Source organism: Myxine glutinosa, unplaced genomic scaffold (genome assembly GCF_964187855.1).
Source record: "Myxine glutinosa unplaced genomic scaffold, kmMyxGlut1.1 SCAFFOLD_2896, whole genome shotgun sequence".
In the NCBI taxonomy this organism is placed as follows: Eukaryota; Metazoa; Chordata; class Myxini; order Myxiniformes; family Myxinidae; genus Myxine; species Myxine glutinosa.
Window position 1 is genome coordinate 35,001 of NW_027618990.1, and position 8,249 is coordinate 43,249.

Consider the following 8,249-nt stretch of genomic DNA (forward strand, 5'->3'; position numbering starts at 1 on the left):
TCAACACTAAAACAAGTGCGTAAAGTTGTTTTTCAACACTAACACAAGTGCGAAAAGTGTTTTTTCCACACTAATACAAGTGCAAAAGTGGTTTCCTGCACCAACACAAGTGCGAAAAGTGGTTTTTCAACACTAACACAAGTGCGAAAAGTGGTTTTTCAACACTAACACAAGTGCGAAAAGTGTTTTTTCCACACTAATACAAGTGCAAAAGTGGTTTCGTGCACCAACACAAGTGCGAAAAGTGGTTTTTCACCACTAACACAAGTGGGAAAAGTGGTTTTTCAACACTAACACAAGTGCGAAAAGTGGTTTTTCAACACTAACACAAGTGCGAAAAGTGGTTTTTCAACACTATCACAAGTGCAAAAAGTGTTTTTTCCACACTAATACAAGTGCAAAAGTGGTTTCCTGCACCAACACAAGTGCGAAAAGTGGTTTTTCAACACTAACACAAGTGCGAAAAGTGGTTTTTCAACACTAACACAAGTGCGAAAAGTGTTTTTTCCACACTAATACAAGTGCAAAAGTGGTTTCCTGCACCAACACAAGTGCGAAAAGTGGTTTTTCACCATTAACACAAGTGCGAAAAGTGGTTTTTCAACACTAACACAAGTGCGAAAAGTGGTTTTTCAACACTATCACAAGTGCAAAAAGTGTTTTTTCCACACTAATACAAGTGCAAAAGTGGTTTCCTGCACCAACACAAGTGCGAAAAGTGGTTTTTCAACACTAACACAAGTGCGAAAAGTGGTTTTTCAACACTAACACAAGTGCGAAAAATGGTTTTTCCACACTAACACAAGTGCAAAAGTGGTTTCCTGCACCAACACAAGTGCAAAAAGTGTTTTTTCCACACTAATACAAGTGCAAAAGTGGTTTCCTGCTCCAACACAAGTGCGAAAAGTGGTTTTTCAACACTAACACAAGTGCGAAAAGTGGTTTTTCAACACTATCACAAGTGCAAAAAGTGTTTTTTCCACACTAATACAAGTGCAAAAGTGGTTTCCTGCACCAACACAAGTGCGAAAAGTGGTTTTTCAACACTAACACAAGTGCGAAAAGTGGTTTTTCAACACTAACACAAGTGCGAAAAATGGTTTTTCCACACTAACACAAGTGCAAAAGTGGTTTCCTGCACCAACACAAGTGCAAAAAGTGTTTTTTCCACACTAATACAAGTGCAAAAGTGGTTTCCTGCTCCAACACAAGTGCGAAAAGTGGTTTTTTAACACTAACACAAGTGCGAAAAGTGTTTTTTCCACACTAATACAAGTGCAACAGTGGTTTCCTGCACCAACACAAGTGCGAAAAGTGGTTTTTCAACACTAACACAAGTGCGAAAAGTGGGTTTTCAACACTAACACAAGTGCGAAAAGTGTTTTTTCCACACTAATACAAGTGCAAAAGTGGTTTCCTGCACCAACACAAGTGCGAAAAGTGGTTTTTCAACACTAACACAAGTGCGAAAAGTGGTTTTTCAACACTAACACAAGTGCGAAAAGTGGTTTTTCAACACTAACACAAGTGCGAAAAGTGGTTTTTCAACACTATCACAAGTGCAAAAAGTGTTTTTTCCACACTAATACAAGTGCAAAAGTGGTTTCCTGCACCAATACAAGTGCGAAAAGTGGTTTTTCAACACTAACACAAGTGCGAAAAGGGTTTTTCCACACTAATACAAGTGCAAAAGTGGTTTCCTGCACCAACACAAGTGCGAAAAGTGGTTTTTCAACACTAACACAAGTGCGAAAAGTGGTTTTTCAACACTAACACAAGTGCGAAAAGTGTTTTTTCCACACTAATACAAGTGCAAAAGTGGTTTCCTGCTCCAACACAAGTGCGAAAAGTGGTTTTTTAACACTAACACAAGTGCGAAAAGTGTTTTTTCCACACTAATACAAGTGCAACAGTGGTTTCCTGCACCAACACAAGTGCGAAAAGTGGTTTTTCAACACTAACACAAGTGCGAAAAGTGGGTTTTCAACACTAACACAAGTGCGAAAAGTGTTTTTTCCACACTAATACAAGTGCAAAAGTGGTTTCCTGCACCAACACAAGTGCAAAAGTGGTTTCCTGCACCAACACAAGTGCGAAAAGTGGTTTTTCAATACTAACACAATTGCGAAAAGTGGTTTTTCAACACTAACACAAGTGCGAAAAGTGTTTTTTCCACACTAATACAAGTGCAGAAGTGGTTTCCTGCACCAGCACAAGTGCGAAACGTGGTTTTTCAACACTAACACAAGTGCGAAAAGTGGTTTTTCAACACTAACACAAGTGCGAAAAGTGTTTTTTCCACACTAATGCAAGTGCAAAAGTGGTTTCCTGCACCAACACAAGTGCGAAAAGTGGTTTTTCAACACGAAGACAAGTGCGAAAAGTGGTTTTTCAACACTAACACAAGTGCGAAAAGTGTTTTTTCCACACTAATACAAGTGCAAAAGTGGTTTCCTGCACCAACACAAGTGCAAAAAGTGGTTTTTCAACACTAACAAAAGTGCGAAAAGTGGTTTTTCAACACTAACACAAGTGCGAAAAGTGTTTTTTCCACACTAATACAAGTGCAAAAGTGGTTTCCTGCACCAACACAAGTGCGAAAAGTGGATTTTCAACACTAACACAAGTGCGATAGTGGTTTTTCAACACCAACACAAGTGCGAAAAGTGGTTACCTGCTCCAACACAAGTGCAAAAGTGGTTTCCTGCACCAACACAAGTGTGAAAAGTGGTTTTTCAACACTAAAACAAGTGCGAAAAGTTGTTTTTCAACACTAACACAAGTGCGAAAAGTGTTTTTTCCACACTAACACAAGTGCGAAAAGTGTTTTTTCCACACTAATACAAGTGCAAAAGTGGTTTCCTGCACCAACACAAGTGCAAAAAGTGGTTTTTCAACACTAACACAAGTGCGAAAAGTGTTTTTTCCACACTAATACAAGTGCAAAAGTGGTTTCCTGCACCAACACAAGTGCGAAAAGTGGTTTTTCAACACTAACACAAGTGCGAAAAGTGGTTTTTCAACACTAACACAAGTGCGAAAAGTGGTTTTTCACACTAACACAAGTGCGAAAAGTGGTTTTTCAACACTATCACAAGTGCAAAAAGTGTTTTTTCCACACTAATACAAGTGCAAAAGTGGTTTCCTGCACCAACACAAGTGCGAAAAGTGGTTTTTCAACACTAACACAAGTCCGAACAGTGGTTTTTCAACACTAACACAAGTGTGAAAAGTGGTTTTTCAACACTAACACAAGTGCGAAAAGTGGTTTTTCCACACTAATACAAGTGCTAAAGTGGTTTCCTGCACCAACAAAAGTGCGAAAAGTGGTTTTTCAACACTAACACAAGTGCGAAAAGTGGTTTTTCAACAATAACACAAGTGCGAAAAGTGGTTTTTCAACACTAACACAAGTGCGAAAAGTGTTTTTTCCACACTAATAGAGGTGCTAAATTGGTTTCCTGCACCAACACAAGTGCGAAAAGTGGTTTTTCAACACTAACACAAGTGCGATATGTGTTTTTTCCACACTAATACAAGTGCAAAAGTGGTTTCCTGCACCAACACAAGTGCGAAAAGTGGTTTTTCAACACTAACACAAGTGCGAAAAGTGGTTTTTCAACACTAACACAAGTGCGAAAAGTGTTTTTTCCACACTAATACAAGTGCAAAAGTGGTTTCCTGCTCCAACACATGTGCGAAAAGTGGTTTTTCAACACTAACACAAGTGCGAAAAGTGGTTTTTCAACACTAATACAAGTGCAAAAGTGGTTTCCTGCACCAACACAAGTGCGAAAAGTGGTTTTTCAACACTAACACAAGTGCGAAAAGTGGTTTTTCAACACTAACACAAGTGCGAAAAGTGGTATTTCCACACTAATACAAGCGCAAAAGTGGTTTCCTGCACCAACACAAGTGCAAAAAGTGGTTTTTCAACACTAACACAAGTGCGAAAAGTGGTTTTTCAACACTAACACAAGTGCGAAAAGTGGTTTTTCAACACTAACACAAGTGCGAAAAGTGGTTTTTCAACACTATCACAAGTGCAAAAAGTGTTTTTTCCACACTAATACAAGTGCAAAAGTGGTTTCCTGCACCAACACAAGTGCGAAAAGTGGTTTTTCAACACTAAAACAAGTGCGTAAAGTTGTTTTTCAACACTAACACAAGTGCGAAAAGTGTTTTTTCCACACTAATACAAGTGCAAAAGTGGTTTCCTGCACCAACACAAGTGCGAAAAGTGGTTTTTCAACACTAACACAAGTGCGAAAAGTGGTTTTTCAACACTAACACAAGTGCGAAAAGTGTTTTTTCCACACTAATACAAGTGCAAAAGTGGTTTCGTGCACCAACACAAGTGCGAAAAGTGGTTTTTCACCACTAACACAAGTGGGAAAAGTGGTTTTTCAACACTAACACAAGTGCGAAAAGTGGTTTTTCAACACTAACACAAGTGCGAAAAGTGGTTTTTCAACACTATCACAAGTGCAAAAAGTGTTTTTTCCACACTAATACAAGTGCAAAAGTGGTTTCCTGCACCAACACAAGTGCGAAAAGTGGTTTTTCAACACTAACACAAGTGCGAAAAGTGGTTTTTCAACACTAACACAAGTGTGAAAAGTGGTTTTTCAACACTAACACAAGTGCGAAAAGTGGTTTTTCCACACTAACACAAGTGCAAAAGTGGTTTCCTGCACCAACACAAGTGCAAAAAGTGGTTTTTCAACACTAACACAAGTGCAAAAAGTGTTTTTTCCACACTAATACAAGTGCAAAAGTGGTTTCCTGCTCCAACACAAGTGCGAAAAGTGGTTTTTTAACACTAACACAAGTGCCAAAAGTGTTTTTTCCACACTAATACAAGTGCAACAGTGGTTTCCTGCACCAACACAAGTGCGAAAAGTGGTTTTTCAACACTAACACAAGTGCGAAAAGTGGTTTTTCAACACTAACACAAGTGCGAAAAGTGTTTTTTCCACACTAATACAAGTGCAAAAGTGGTTTCCTGCTCCAACACAAGTGCGAAAAGTGGTTTTTTAACACTAACACAAGTGCGAAAAGTGTTTTTTCCACACTAATACAAGTGCAACAGTGGTTTCCTGCACCAACACAAGTGCGAAAAGTGGTTTTTCAACACTAACACAAGTGCGAAAAGTGGGTTTTCAACACTAACACAAGTGCGAAAAGTGTTTTTTCCACACTAATACAAGTGCAAAAGTGGTTTCCTGCACCAACACAAGTGCAAAAGTGGTTTCCTGCACCAACACAAGTGCGAAAAGTGGTTTTTCAACACTAACACAATTGCGAAAAGTGGTTTTTCAACACTAACACAAGTGCGAAAAGTGTTTTTTCCACACTAATACAAGTGCAGAAGTGGTTTCCTGCACCAGCACAAGTGCGAAACGTGGTTTTTCAACACTAACACAAGTGCGAAAAGTGGTTTTTCAACACTAACACAAGTGCGAAAAGTGTTTTTTCCACACTAATGCAAGTGCAAAAGTGGTTTCCTGCACCAACACAAGTGCGAAAAGTGGTTTTTCAACACTAACACAAGTGCGAAAAGTGGTTTTTCAACACTAACACAAGTGCGAAAAGTGTTTTTTCCACACTAATACAAGTGCAAAAGTGGTTTCCTGCACCAACACAAGTGCAAAAAGTGGTTTTTCAACACTAACACAAGTGCGAAAAGTGGTTTTTCAACACTAACACAAGTGCGAAAAGTGTTTTTTCCACACTAATACAAGTGCAAAAGTGGTTTCCTGCACCAACACAAGTGCGAAAAGTGGTTTTTCAACACTAACACAAGTGCGAAAAGTGTTTTTTCAACACTAACACAAGTGCGAAAAGTGGTTTTTCAACACTAACACAAGTACGAAAAGTGGTTTTTCCACACTAATACAAGTGCAAAAGTGGTTTCCTGCACCAACACAAGTGCGAAAAGTGGTTTTTCAACACTAACACAAGTGCAAAAAGTGGTTTTTCAACACTAACACAAGTGCGAAAAGTGTTTTTTCCACACTAATACAAGTGCAAAAGTGGTTTCCTGCACCAACACAAGTGCGAAAAGTGGTTTTTCAACACTAACACAAGTGCGAAAAGTGGTTTTTCAACACTAACACAAGTGCGAAAAGTGGTTTTTCAACACTAACACAGTGCGAAAAGTGGTTTTTCAACACCAACACAAGTGCGAAAAGTGTTTTTTCCACACTAATACAAGTGCAAAAGTGGTTTCCTGCACCAACACAAGTACGAAAAGTGGTTTTTCAACACTAACACAAGTGCGAAAAGTGGTTTTTCAACACTAACACAAGTGCGAAAAGTGTTTTTTCCACACTAATACAAGTGCAAAAGTGGTTTCCTGCACCAACACAAGTGCGAAAAGTGGTTTTTCAACATTAACACAAGTGCAAAAAGTGGTTTTCAACACTAACACAAGTGCGAAAAGTGGTTTTTCAACACTAACACAAGTGCGAAAAGTGTTTTTTCCACACTAATACAAGTGCAAAAGTGGTTTCCTGCACCAACACAAGTGCGAAATGTGGTTTTCAACACTAACACAAGTGCGAAAAGTGGTTTTTCAACACTAACACAAGTGCGAAAAGTGTTTTTTCCACACTAACACAAGTGTGAAAAGTGTTTTTTCAACACTAACACAAGTGCGAAAAGTGGTTTTTCAACACTAACACAAGTGCGAAAAGTGTTTTTTCCACACTAAAACAAGTGCGAAAAGTGTTTTTTCCACACTAATACAAGTGCAAAAGTGGTTTCCTGCACCAACACAAGTGCGAAAAGTGGTTTTTCAACACTAACACAAGTGCGAAAAGTGGTTTTTCAACACTAACACAAGTGCAAAAAGTGTTTTTTTCACACTAATACAAGTGCAAAAGTGGTTTCCTGCACCAACACAAGTGCGAAAAGTGGTTTTTCAACACTAACACAAGTGCGAAAAGTGTTTTTTCAACACTAACACAAGTGCGAAAAGTGGTTTTTCAACACTAACACAAGTACGAAAAGTGGTTTTTCCACACTAATACAAGTGCAAAAGTGGTTTCCTGCACCAACACAAGTGCGAAAAGTGGTTTTTCAACACTAACACAAGTGCGAAAAGTGGTTTTTCAACACTAACACAAGTGCGAAAAGTGTTTTTTCCACACTAATACAAGTGCAAAAGTGGTTTCCTGCACCAACACAAGTGCGAAAAGCGGTTTTTCAACACTAACACAAGTGCGAAAAGTGGTTTTTCAACACTAACACAAGTGCGAAAAGTGGTTTTTCAACACTAACACAAGTGCGAAAAGTGGTTTTTCAACACCAACACAAGTGCGAAAAGTGTTTTTTCCACACTAATACAAGTGCAAAAGTGGTTTCCTGCACCAACACAGGTGCGAAAAGTGGTTTTTCAACACTAACACAAGTGCGAAAAGTGGTTTTTCAACACTAACACAAGTGCGAAAAGTGTTTTTTCCACACTAATACAAGTGCAAAAGTGGTTTCCTGCACCAAGACAAGTGCGAAAAGTGGTTTTTCAACACTAACACAAGTGCAAAAAGTGGTTTTTCAACACTAACACAAGTGCGAAAAGTGGTTTTTCAACACTAACACAAGTGCGAAAAGTGTTTTTTCCACACTAATACAAGTGCAAAAGTGGTTTCCTGCACCAACACAAGTGCGAAAAGTGGTTTTCAACACTAACACAAGTGCGAAAAGTGGTTTTCAACACTAACACAAGTACGAAAAGTGGTTTTTCAACACTAACACAAGTGCGAAAAGTGTTTTTGCCACACTAATAGAAGTGCAAAAGTGGTTTCCTGCACCAACACAAGTGCGAAAAGTGGTTTTCAACACTAACACAAGTGCGAAAAGTGGTTTTTCAACACTAACACAAGTGCGAAAAGTGTTTTTTCCACACTAATACAAGTGCAAAAGTGGTTTCCTGCACCAACACAAGTGCGAAAAGTGGTTTTTCAACACTAACACAAGTGCGAAAAGTGTTTTTTCCACACTAATACAAGTGCAAAAGTGGTTTCCTGCACCAACACAGTGCGAAAAGTGGTTTTTCAACACTAACACAAGTGCAAAATGTGGTTTTTCAACACTAACACAAATGCGAAAAGTGGTTTTTCAACACTAACACAAGTACGAAACGTGGTTTTTCAACACTAACACAAGTGCGAAAAGTGTTTTTCCACACTAATACAAGTGCAAAAGTGGTTTCCTGCACCAACACAAGTACAAAAAGTGGTTTTCCA